Raw genomic sequence first — 14,793 nt, 5'->3', positions numbered from 1 at the left:
ATATATTTTCTTGCCTGAGAACCAGGACTAAAATCAATAAGTTGTGTCATCATGGTTAAACAGAATTGATGTCAAAATCCATTTCAGATGGGGTAGGATACACTGTCTCACTAAAAAGGCTCTAACTCTTCACCCGGGTGTCGGATTTGGGTGAATTTGGTATCGATGGAAAGCCTATTCGATTCCCCACATAGTAAAAAGTGAAAATCTTGAAAATACCATGTGTACAAAAGTGGATTCATATTTCAAAGAAAGCTTCTAACATTCTTGGGAAACTTTTCAAGCTAGGAAAAGTTCGGGGTATTACAACCATAATCGCGCTAGGCTACTGGAATTTGACAATTGTTAAATAGACCACCTCCGCGATGCGCCAAGCACCAAAATGATGGGTTTTTATGACTAGAAATTAAATTAGCCATAACATCTTGCTCGGGTATCAGATTTGGGCGAATCTTATATCGATGGAAAACTCATTCAATTTCCCACACTACATAATTGATTAACATGGAAAATTTGCATAGGATTTATGGATTTTGGATCATCTATGCATAGAAATGATGGTTTTCATTCTGGCCCAAAATGCGGGGTGTTACATTATCTCCCCCTTGGGATCATTCATCCCCGAATGATGGGTAGGAATGTTGAAGCTTAAGGTTATGGAATAATGCTGACCTGATGTGTCTTCTAAGAAAGGATATAAATGATCTGAAACATTTAAACTTCTATCATGAAACTGAATTCTGAGCTGACTTGCCCTTACTTATTTTAAGGAGCTGATTCATGCTGAGAGTTTAGGATTTCCCCCAAAGTGTTTATGCTCAAATCACACATATTAGATTTGGAAGTGATAACTTAGGTAAGTACAAATCATGAGGCAATAGGATTTAGATCATACAAAGGTATTACACTGTCTGAGCTAAAATAGCTGAAAAAATTTGAGATTATGTGCTGAACTCTTATGAACTGAGTCATGACTAAATAACTGAATCTGAAACATGATGCTTGGACTGCACTGAGTTCCCAACTTACACGGATGGAATAGATTATCTTTTGGTATGGTCATACGCATTGGACTTCAGATAGTAGGACTGGGTGAAAAAATGGAAAACCACAGTAACTCGCTTGCCTGACTGTTAAACTGAATTATACTGGACACTTATACTTAACTGGAGTACCTCTTCAACACTCTTTCTAAAGAAGTTCTAGCAGCCTTCGGGAGCAAAGAATCTCTGACATGAGTTACACAAGGCATCCAACTAAGGAATCACAACGATGACACTACTCTATAGCGTGGAATATAAACATATAACTCGTAAACTAGGATAGAATTACCAAACCTTAGGCATTGCAACTTTTTACTTTCAAGATTAGCCACACTTCTAAAATACTCTCTCAACTATACTTTTCCCTTAAACACCATGCTCATTGATTCCACTTTTTTTTTCTCACATGGCCGCTGATATTTCCATCTACTAATGTCTAAACTGAACTAATTCCCTTCATCATCTTCAATCCTAACTAGAAATCACAAGACACCCCACATATTACTGTAGTACTAGTCTGAATCATGAATTAAGCACACCCTGCAATTCACAATTCCTCATCTCTAGCATAATTCTTATTGCCACTCCAACAATCACCTTCAACTTAGTATTTGACATTAACAAACACTCAAGGCATTCATCCATATGCATACAAACATGACATTCAAGCCTATCTTCTTACCCACATATGCACTTCTAAACAACCACTCATAAAGTATATTTCTCATATTCTCTAATACTTCTATCCATAACAACTTCCCTGTACAATTCAGATGATACACATAAAATATCCTCAACTAACCAAGCCATACATGAAACTTCACCTCAAAATTCTTTCAACTTATAGACTTACATAAAACAAGCACACAATAATTTTTCCCAAATATAACTCATAAAATTTCAACTAACCTTGACATGTATCAAAGACTCGGCTTTAATCTTACTCCACAATTACCACATTAACTCAAATAAGCATACAACCATCTTTCATCAATAAGAAATGTTTACTCTTTCCCATCTAAACAACCGTTCATCATCACTATCTCGACCTAAGAGAAAATATCACTGCAAATTGGAATATCGAGATCTGGAATATAAGGGGAGTACTAAGCATAACTTGATACCCTACTGAGGCGTGAGGACTAGAGAACTCACGGCATGGACTCACTAAAGAGATCTAATCCGAGGACGTAACTGATATAAATCTGAATTTTCACTAATCATTAAGAGTATCACATGTGCACAAGAGTCATGAGCTGTATGATCTGAATTTTGGAATTCATAACTTATGAAAAGCGATTCTGACTGCTAAACAAACTGGGAACTCATCATACTAGGAACTAGGAGAGTACATAATTCCTTATCATATGCATGAACACGAGCTATGATCATGAAGATGAAACATAAAGCATGAGTATGTGTGGGATTAACTAAGGTAAAACGCTAAAATAAGAATAGATTGAGCATCATTCTTTCTCATGGCCAATTCCACAACTTACTGACACATCTATTAGCATCTGGAAACTTGACTTGGTTACTTGTTCTATTATCTCCCCCTTAGATTTAAGCCATTACTTTAAGTCTGTGGACCACTATATATACTCTGGTATAAACTGAAATCACTTTACTCTAGAGTCGGGATATAACAATACACATAAAAATAAACTTACCCTATAAGACGGTATCTTCATGTATAACAACCAATGCTAGTACCTCCTTCTAAGATTCAACCCTTAGGTTTCTATAGCCCCAAAAGTTATCATATAACATCTTAAACTTTCACCAACTCAGATTCTTCTAACACGAAACATGGATATCTCCAAACCTTTGATGGACCATACCACCTCTATCATAGTATACTAATATCACGAATCCAAACTTATGTCTCTCTACTATGAGAATCAAGATCATATCAAAAGGCTTAACATTATCTATCAAAACTCCTTAATTTGGCTATTTAGAACACCATATACCATCAAACTAGTCTTTCTCCACCTAGCAAATCAACTGTACCACTAGCCACACACAACATGTAATAGCATTAGAAAAATACCGCAACCTCATATCAACTTGGCATAGTTCTACTTCATACATACAACATCATACTTCATTACGAATCAAATAAACTTAAGTTCTGGCATGCACTGTTCAAGCCTATTAGGTTGCTTCCATAAAACTAGTATCACTAACCAAGAAATAATCACATCCACCTTCATGGCCATCAACTGTTCAAACTTAATGTCTAGGGCTAAACATGATTTACAACCCAACCTTACACACAATTCTTACTTAGAAACTAAGAAATAAAACATCAAGAAACAATAGTACACTAGAACTCCGTAGCCACAATAATTGACCATGACCTTACGGTTTTCCTTATTATAATTCATTAACATGCATTATTTCAACACATCAGGTCTATAGTCTAGCATCAATCATCTACCACCAATGAGGAATGCAACATAATATACTAGTCCATCAAATTGGGATATTCTACCCAAATATATCATTTTATTTAGATACAACCCACAACCAAAACACCTTCATGACATCACTGCTATGCCTAAAAATCTACTACATACCTTCTCACATCACGCTTACTTACCCAAGCGTACATTTAGACTACCTTCAAATTCTGCAAACAACCTTGTGTCTATAATTTATAACTTACTGGCTAATCTATCCATTTTCAACTTTGAGCAAACAACAACTCACCTTAGCTAATAATTCCTTCTCTACTTTCTACTAAACTAACATAAAAGGATATATCACTTTAATACCAACTCAATCTCATGCAAAAAGGTTCGGCTATACATACATTCAATAAATCACCCTTATCACTTTTCTTGCCATTACGCCTCTAAACCCCCAGTTCCAACCAACACAAGAATCAATAAGATGGACATCAAGTTGCTAGTGAATTTAAATAGACCCCACACGGCTCCACTAGACTTAGATTTTCAACAACACAATGATAACAAGGTTACAAGAGATAGAAACTTGACACACAATAATCAATGATCTAAGAATACATATCTTACTCTGTATGAATAAAAACTATGAGTCAAACACTCCCCCCCACAGACTACCATACAATCCACATATGCTACTAGCTACTACATTAGTCTATCACTATAAAAGGGGTAAATCATCCTCAAACATCAGTTATTCAACTAAACATATTTATCTATACAAAAGTCATCCTCACTCCTATTTCTAACCTTGTGACTTCATATCACCAACTTCTTGGTCTAGTCTCACTACCAATAGGTCATGACACTGACACTTTAACTTACACTACTACTCGGGTGGGAATACAGTTCCAACATTCTGCTACCCTCATTCCCTCTTAAGCATGACACCTGCAACATAAATTTTTTGAAAGGAACTGAATACACTTAATACCACAAGCTCAAAAGCACGATTTCATCAGAATCAAAAGTCATACTATAATTAATACACTCTAAGGCACTAATGGACTCTTCACAAGTCCTTGCCCAATTTCAAAATCTTATATGGCTAAATCAGAAAGGACTATACCATTTAGATTCTAGACTTCTGCACCTAAATCACTTCAACAATGAGACATATCTGAGCATATCAAAGTAAGAAAAGAATTAAGATAACTTTACTTCCGTATTGGCGACACCATAGCAAGAACTAGAATATGAAAGAGGAATTTTCTGACTTCGTAGCATGAACTAGAACATTAAGAAAGGGAAACATTCCTAAATGCCAAGTAGCCTCCTGCTTATAAATGTGGCGTGCTACACACCCATAAATAAGACTTTACCCAACGCGATTTTGAAGAAACCCTGGGACCATGAACCATGCTCTAATACCAAATTTGTCATGACCCAAACTAGGGCCTGGCCATAATGGATATCCCAAACCATGAAGGCCCGGATGTCCTACTCTATCAGATCTGGTAATCATGCACAATATTCATATAATAAAAGAAAATGCGGAATTATAATCTAATATAGAAACATAGTCATACTCTGGATTCAGTTTAACCATACGGAATGAAATCCGTAATCAACTAAACAACTTTTGGAACAGTCTACAAAATCTCTACTATATGATCTAAAGATAACTATCTGAAAAGCTGGGACAAGGCCCCAAGTAGACCAAAACAAAAGAATAGCATAATCTGAAATGACAGGCCTTCTGGAACAAAGAAGGCCCACCACTGCACGAATCACTTTTCCCTAGATACTCTACTGATTAGCCAGACCCCTAGACCGAGCCTTCGAACCTGGGAAGTAGGGGTTCAATACAATTGTACTGGTACACAGAGCAAATCCAAAATAATTATTTATATTCAACATATATGAGAGCAATTTAAAAGAATTCATAAGCATATCATCTAGTAAGAAATCTCATGGACATTTTCAAAAGACTTTGTAAAATCATCTGAACTCTGCGACACTCTTTGTTTTACTTCTGCACTAGGTGGTATACCCTAAAACTCTAAAATTCCAAGGGATATATAGAATCTGCCATTGACTCGGCGGGAAGCGTCCAACCCAAGTGTTCTGCAAGGGTTGGAGTCTCTGACTCTGCTATGCCATATGACCGTCGCCAGCATAAAAATAATATACTTGGATCGGTAAATCACAATTTTAGGCTAAGAGTTACTTGAACTCCAACCCTCTTCAGACAACTTTCTAACTCTCTGTATGCCCATTTTTAACTCTTTAAGACATGCATTCTTTGAAAACATACTCTGAAAACTCTAACTCTGTTATGGCATACATTTATATGGTATCATCATACCATTGACTTGCAAGTCACATCTCTGAGCCATTTTTAGCATATTCCCATCTCTGTTTTCAAAACACAAATTCGGGATCACCATATCAATAAATCATTTCAAAGAACTCTTTTTCTAAAACTCATATAAACACATGTATGCAACTCTCTTTGTCAAACTTTCAATGATGCAAGGTGGTCATGTCAAAGCTCTTAATCTCATGCAAATCTTTCTCTTTTAACAAAATATATTTACATCAAGAAAAACCCTCTCTTAAATCTCTAAATCTTGCTCAAAATACTATGGTATTTGAGTAAACTATTTTGAAGCAATAAATCATGCATTTCAATCAATCACCATAAGATCATAAACATAAGGTTATCACAAGAGAGGGATTTTTCATTATTTGTTCTCTCAAACAAATCTTCAATTTCAAGTTTCATACATATACTTATATGTGTAAATTAATTTAAGGGGATAAGGCCTAAAGACCAAAACAACAATATCATTAAACATGCATAAGGCATAATAAAATCATGGATCTCAAAACCCCTTTTAACAAATTCATACTTGATGATTTTTAAATCATAATTGGGTGTTTTCAACAAGCCTATGTAGTTTTAGGATAACCCCCACGTACCTCAATTTAGAAATTTGATGGATGATTCTTAAAGCCTACGGTTTGGGGATTCCAAATCTTAAATCAGTTTCGAAAACCCACAATTAAATCTTGAGTTATTTGGGTTTTTTAGTTTGAAACCCTAGGGAGTATTCTTATGAATTTTTGAAAAAAATATGAACAATGAGGTCACTTGGGAGAAAAATCTCGTGTTTAAGCTGACAAGGGGGTAAAAATTACCCAATATACCCTTAATGAAAAGGAATAAAAATAGAACTGGGAGTCCGATTTTATGGGCCACCACGATGCACCACTGTTGCGGTGGCTCACTGGGAATTGACGAATGGGATTCTTGGGATCACTGCGACATCGAGCCATCGCGTTGTCCCACTGGTTGGGACCTGGAACTTCTGTGTGACGTGCCATAATCATGCTAGGATACTGGAATTTGACAATTGTTAAGTAGACCACCTCTACGACACTCCAAGCACCAAAATGATGGTGTTTTACAACTTGGACTTAAATTAGCCATAACATCTTGCTCGGGTATCAAATTTGGGAAAATCTTATATCGACAGAAAGCTTATTCAATTTTCCACACTACATAATTGATTAACATGGAAAATTTGCATATGATTTATGGCTTTTGGATCATCTACGCATAGAAATAATGGTTTTTATTCTAGCCCAAAATGCGGGGTGTTACATGAAATTTATTATTGCACTCAAATCGACTTTCAGTAAACTCTTTGTGATTTCTTTTACTGTTTTTCAAACAACACAGGTTCATTACTACTATTTTACAAAGAAAATAGAAAAATTACTTCTTTTACAAGTCATATTTGTTTGGGGAAAATTGTTTTTTTATTGGATGTCCTTGAATTGGTGTTTTGGCCCAACTCACTTTGTCAAACCTCTTCTTATTACAAGGTAGGCGAAGTGCACATATATTCAATTTTGATGCCACCAATTAATTTTTGCCTACTTTTAGAAAAGATATCGCACGTGTATGTCCTCCTCCATTTCATAAATACTTGGCCCCTATATACAAAGTTTTAGATAGTTGTTGGAATTATTTACTTGCTAGACATTCCTTATAATTGACCCTCAATATGGACTCGGGCTTGCATTGTGAAGAGATTCCTTATATTCTTTGCACTTGTAGTTATGACAATATAATAAACAGAGGTAGATTTGATCTTCAACGCACTTGCTTATGCTATAGTTATATTATTCATGCATCCATTTCTTCCTCATCAGTTCAAATTAGACGTTGCGTTTGATCCTGGTTCAAATTTTCTGGCCTTAGGGAATTCCTGTATTGCGCTCCTGAAACTTTAAGTTCAGAATTACAAACAACGTGCACAAACTTGTTACTTCTGATAGTTATTATTGAAGGCCGTCACTATGCTAGTATTTTGTTGCTTGTTCCTTGTGCTTTCTTCCAAGACTTTCTCAAAGTCTTGATAATGGTGTAGAGTCTCTAGATTCCTACAGTAATTTTTTAAAATTGCTTGGATAATGTTTGTGTTATTCAAAATAGTGCCTTTGGCTTATTTGCGTGCTTTGCAAGAGTTTTTCCAGTTCAGTTGCAAAATTATTTGATTGAAAACTATTTTGGTGGCCATCAATGTACGTGGTTATCTTGAATCCTCTAGGTGTTGGGATATTCTTTTTTAACTCTACTAGTGGAATGCTTTTGATTTTTTTATTGGTGGGTCTATATTTACTAAACTAATTTCGTTGCGGGACTCGAAGAGGCAAAGGGCTAGAGGAAGCACCACACTTTGTAAGCTGCTCAAGAAGAAGGTAAGTGCAGGGGTCAAAATACATGTGCTTGTAGACTGATAAAATATTTTTGCTTATGCTAATACACAATTTTTGGCATGGTCACAAAATTATTCTTCTTTCTTGTTGGTTTTTCTTATAGGTGGCATACAATTTGCTGCAGATCTGTTACCTAATCTAGAATTAATGGATTGTGGAATGAGCATAATGCAACCCAGATCTAGACAGTCCAACTACTCGGGACAATGATAATGGCGAATTACAAAGAACACCAATTAGTTGATTACACCTTATATAGCAGAAATTGTTGCTTTTATACTGTAGGGTTCCTCGGTCTAATACATTCAGGCGATACTTCCATATACTGGTGCAGAGATTCCTACTATATTATCATGTTTGGAGTTCTAGATTTTGTTGTTGATAAGGATATATTGAACATATTTGTTATGATGTCAATGATGCCCAAGTGATGGAGTTGTTATGTCTGTTGTTAGAAGAAATTTTTGTTTCACAAAAATAACAGGTACTTCTGTTGGTGCTTATGGTACTTGTAATTGACATGTGTGAGCTCATTCTTTTCAGTGATGATGTTTCTAAATAGAAAGATTATTTGATGGGTTATCTTGATTCTGCCTATTGTTGTTCTATGTAATTCTCTTTTTTAAGATCATTACTTAATTGTGTGATTTTGTTAGGTTGCTCTTGACTACACTGGAAGCGAGGCTACAATTGTTGTTACAAGGGAAATGAGGAGAAAGTATGTGTACTGAAGTTTCCTAGCATCTATTCTTATGACTTTTTTTTGAAACATGTGAATAAATGCTTCAATCAATATTTTGCAAGTATGAAAAATAAATTCTTCAAAAAGGAATGCTTCCTTGTGTTGGGATTTGAGAGTATTATGAAACAAAGAAAACTTATTATTTTGGGTAGGAGTCCTTTTTCAGTATGATCATATTGTTGGGCTCTATGAAGTTTTCGTGATTCACAAAATAGATGAAACATGTTAGTTGAGTTGTTCCACGGATGCGCAGACGCAAACAGGTAAGTCCATAGCAAGAGCACATTCAGATAAAGAAAAAGGCTGCTCAATATAAGGAATGGATAAGTAGGTACTGCTGATAAACTCTCAACAACTACCACGTGCTAAATTGTAGAGTTGGAGCTTGACTACAACACCTAAAGAAAAGAGATTTTGAATTTAAGTAGTCACATTTAAAGTTAAACTCTAAGAGATAAGAGTTCTGACAGGAAAAGGTGTTTGATTTCAAGAAAAAATCTTTGAAGATTTGTTTTTAAATAGAGTGAGTGCTACTCATAGTCACTCACACAATTATAAAGCAAAAATGCAATTGACAAATTGACTTGGTGGTGTGGAGCTTGGAGATTGAAGAAACATGTTGCAGAACCTGGTCCTAGTACTAAGAAAGATAATGGGTCTTAGTCTTTATGTACTAAGAGTTGGTTCTTGAGTTATAATGTTTATGTATGTCTTATTTCACTAAATTATAAACTGAGTTAGGTTATTATCTTCAAGTTAGGGAGCTTGAAGATTTGGGGTCACATACCTTGTGATTTGAGCATTGAATTGGAGTTAAGAGTTTATAATTCCTAGGTTACAAAAGTCTTGTAATTTGTTATTGTTAAGGGTTAAGTTGTTTAGTGAAGTTTGGGGATAAATCCTGTAGAGGTGCTGGTCGTGGTTTTTGCACACCTTTTTGAGTCGGGTGTTTTCTAGATGAAAATAATTAACTCCTTTACTTATACTTTTACTGCTTCATTGAAACATGTCAGGCAACCCATTTCATTCTTAGGAAAATATTAAGTAACTATAAGTAAATTAATAGGGGTAAAATATTGGTTGGTATCAGAGTGAGGTTATCTTGTAAGGTTTAACACCTAAGATAAGATTATGATGAACTCTGCACCACCTATTGGACACAGTGAAGGTTAGTTAGCAACCAGGATAAAAATGTATCTTCAAGGTGAGGATTATGAATTGTGGGATAGAATAACTGATGGACCAACAATTCCCATAAAGGCAGTAGATAGAGAACAAGTGAAAAAGGTAAGAAGTGAATTCACCCCTGAAGATCTTATTGCACTTAGAAAGAATGCAAAGGTCAAAAACATTCTTGTTTTTGGTCTAGGTCCAGTTGAGTAGAATTGAGTGTTAATATATATCATTTTTAAAAACAATTGGATGCTTTGGTGAAGGCACAAGTCAAGTAAGGAAGTTTAGAATTGCCTTACTATTCAATGAATACATGTAACACCCTCATATTTTTAGGCTAGAATTTGAATCATCGGTCCTACGTGTATGTACCCAAACCCAATAATTCTATGTCAATATAAGTGTGTTGATAAATTCTATAGTTTGGGAACATCTTTGGAGATGAATTAAGATAAAATAAATCTCCTAACTCAAAGTTGAGTTGAGAACTTTTCTACCGATTTAGTTTTAGTGGATGTTTCAACATGGGTCAACTTCCACTGACTACTACTCTCAAATTATAACGAGTTAGCTGGACTACTAGATACGAAATGAAATATCTTCGAGTCTTCTTTCCAACTTATCTGATTTCACCTTAATCCAGTATCAGATTAGAAAGTTATGCTCATTTTACTGGGGGTGTCTTTCTACCAGAAGGTGATGACTAAGTTGATGAGCCGTCAACTAGGTGACGAGCCATCAACTAGGTGACGAGCCATCAACTAGGTGACGATCTGTCTCTTAAGTCATCAACCTTAACTAGTAAATGGACAAATTCAACTAGATATTGATGACTAAGTTAACGAGTATTCAACAAACTGATGGGTTGTCAACTTAGTTATCAACTGAGAAATTTTTGTAATATTTTTTATTTTTAGGGGTATTATGGTATTTTCCTCACCTCAAACCCTAGCTCACGACTTAAATTACTTTTTAAATGCTATTTGCTCATTAGTTATCACTTTCACATCCCTCTTTTCCTCTCCACTCTTAAGAGAAATAAGACTAGGGTTTCTTCTCAAAGTTCAACTTCAAGTTCTTCTCAAATTCCTTCCCACAAAACGACAGTTGTATAGTCCAAATTTTAATTATTACTATATTTTGTCAATTTACTTGGTAAATATATATTCTTTAATAGTTGTTTCAAACTAGGGTTGAGGGTTTTGGTTGTGAAAGCTTTATATTAGTTTTTCTCTTGATTTAATGGTTTTTCTATGCATGATTAAAAGGTTTTGACCACGTGAACTTGTTATATGAAAATGGTAGACTTGATAATATGAATTCACACTTTTAAAGGATTTTGCATATAAAAATATAGCCCTCAACTCTTTTCAAAACTTGAAGTTGCATGAAAACTATGAATTTTACTTTGTTCTTTGAAACATTGCATGGCATTAATGGAAAAATGGTTTACATGACTCTAGAATCACCTTTGGGGTAAATTTTATGAATGATGAAAATTATGATTTTCAAGTATTTGAAAGAGCTTTGAATTAATATGATGAACAAGGACGATACCCCATCTTTTTGAAATATTTAAAGTGTTGAACTTTACAACTTGCTTTGAGATTTTCGTGCAAATTAATTATGATTATGAGCATGATTTTGAATGATGGGGTTAAGAAGTCATTAATGTTTTATGATAATTGTTCTTGGCATGATATGAATGGCTTGAAGTCTTGGTATGACAATACCATTATGAATATTCCCTAATGAAAGACTCCATGATGAATGTTATGTGCAAACTGTTTGAATTGGGCTCTAAAGGGAATTATATAGCTCTCCATGAAGGCATAAGTCTTTGCGACCAATGCTCAAAACATATGTTTGCTGGCGTAGGGATGTCATACCTTAATTGGATGACTAGATTGTGTCCTTGACATAAGGATAGTACTTAACATGAGGATAATATGTATGATGGATTCAGTCTATTTGTGACTTTTGCCTAACCTCAGTACATACAGCCAACATGGTCTGAGGCCCCGCCAGTTGGGGAGTACCAGACTTATATAGCCTATGGGTAACTAGATTACTCAAACTACTTATGGTTCAATAGATGACGGCGAAAGCAATATAGTTTAGCATTAAAATTTTAAAAGTTCATGTAACTAGTCCCTTACCCCTACCCCAACATCCTTTTATATATATGTATATAATTGATATGCATATGGTTTATAACTGTTTTTTAGTAAATACATACATGTTTTATCCCTTTTCTTTGGTTGCATGTCAGTACTCGCCGTACTAGTCGTCCCCGGATGCTATATCATTTCATTATGTAAGTTCTGAGGGCTTTTTGTGTGACCTTGTGTAGCGTTAGGTGGTTGAATATCCCGATCAGTCAGTTGTGAAGTGGTGAGCCCTCCATCTTTTTGACGGTCTGTTCTTTTATTTTAGTTTTCATTTATTACTCTAGTACTTTTGGATTTCTTTTGTTATAGTCAGGGGCATGTCCCGACTTAGTTGGTATTCTTTGGATTGGAAGCTTTTGTGGATGGTGTTGGGGAATCATTGTGGAGTTGATTTTGATGCTCAAGATTTCTATTGAGTTATATATATTTTCCTATTATTTTGGTTGGGTTCGATTGTTCATCATTTCTATCATGCTCTTGAAGTAAGGCTAGGGGTCATCTCAGGCCTTGGTTGGATTGGTATGCCCGTCAAGTCCAAGCCCCGGTTTGGGTTGTGAAAATATGAGACTCTCAAAATGAAGGAAAATTTGTCACTCAAGACATGACAACTAGATTAAATTCCTTGGTCAATGAGTTGTCATCTCTAGGAAGGGTTTTATCTATTGAGGAATAGGTAGAGAAGGTTTTGAGAGTCCTACCAAAGTCCAAATAGGATGTTAAAGTCACATTCATAAGGGAAGCCAGGATCTCTCTAGAATATCCCTTGATGAGATAGTTGGAAAATTAAAGACCTGTGAGATGAACATGGAAGATCTAAAAAAGGATGAACTGGTTAAGGAAAACTCACTAGTATTAAGGGCATATGACAATGATGAATCTAAACTGGATGAAGAACAAGTAGCTTTCACTACAAAAACTTACAAGAAAATTTTCAAGAAAAAAAGGATCTTGCAAAAAAAGAACAGGTAGCAGGAAGTGGTCTAATGAAGAAAATCAAGTTGGATGCTACAAATGTTACAAAATTGATCATATGATTAAGGATTGGCCTCTTTGGGAGATTGAGTGGAAAAAGGAAAGAGCTGAAAAGAAACTAAAGAGAAAGGAAAAGAAAAAGGAAAAGGAAGGATAGGTTATGGTTGCTGATTGGGGAAAGAGCTCAAACTGTTCTCATGGCCATTGGAAATTCGAACATAGAAGAGGAAGATGCAACTGAGGTAAGCATTCTTGAACTAAACAAAAAATTGCATATGTTTGCTAAAAGAAAACTTATCTCATTAATGAGTGCCTTAATTGATGATTTCAAGAACTAACCTCTAATAGGGATGAGTTGTTCAGTGGTCTTGTAATCTTAACGTGTCATGACTCAAACCAGGGCCTGGGCCGTTATAGGCTTCCCAATCCTACCTAAGCATGAAATGACCCCTTATCCTTACATCATAAGCACAAAAATATAAATAAATTGTGTAATCAAACCCATAAATTGAAAGATTCGATAGACCATTAGAATGAAATTCATAATTTAAAAACAAAATCTGAAAACATCAACCCAACACCATCTACAAAGCCTTTATCCTTAAAACATCTACTAAGTCAGGACATGACCAGACTATGCCAAGGAAAAACCAGACGTACAAAAATGATAGAATAACTGAAAAGTAAGAATGCCTTTCGGATGATGGAGGGCTCACCACTTCTCACCAATTGTCTAGTATAGGAAAAGAACACCTTAACATTGCATAGGATCATAAGAAAAGGCCTCCGAACCTACATTATAAAATGATGTAGCGTTCGGAGATGATCAGTATGACGAGTACTGGAATGTAACCCAGAAAAAAGGATAAAATATTCTTTTGTCAAAATCAGTCATAAAACACATATTCATCATCCATAATGATAGTAAAGTAAGGTACAAGGGATACGAAACATAAATACATGACCATTTTAAATTTAATCCTGAAATGCGTAGCTTTTTACCGGCCTCTAGTAACCCATGAGCTATATGGGTCATGTACCCCAACCAGCGGGACCTCAGTCCATGCAAGCCAGATGAATCGGGGTTTAGGTTAAAGTCACCAATAGACAATAGCATCCCCAAAATACTGTATACTACTATGTGAAGCAAACATATATTGGTTATCCTTTATTCAAGACAAGATCTCCCAGCACTGGCAAACGTAGTTTCAAGTGTTGGTCACAAGGACTACACCTTCTCAGTGAATCTAGACAATTCCCATTAAAGCCTAATTAAAATATTTTCATAAATATTAGTCCATGGAGTCTTTCATTAAGGCATTCTCATATTGGCATCATCATACCAAGACTTGAAAGCCTTTCATAGTATGCCATGCCATACCCATTAAACATTTAGATTCAAAAGTTCCATTTAGAATTCATAACTTTGGCCCCAAAGTGCATTTCAAAAATTGTTAAACCTTTTTCCCATTTTATATCCTACAAACTTT

The sequence above is a fragment of the Capsicum annuum genome, chromosome 1 (assembly GCF_002878395.1).
Source record: "Capsicum annuum cultivar UCD-10X-F1 chromosome 1, UCD10Xv1.1, whole genome shotgun sequence".
In the NCBI taxonomy this organism is placed as follows: Eukaryota; Viridiplantae; Streptophyta; class Magnoliopsida; order Solanales; family Solanaceae; genus Capsicum; species Capsicum annuum.
Note: the sequence above shows the minus strand (reverse complement) of the source record.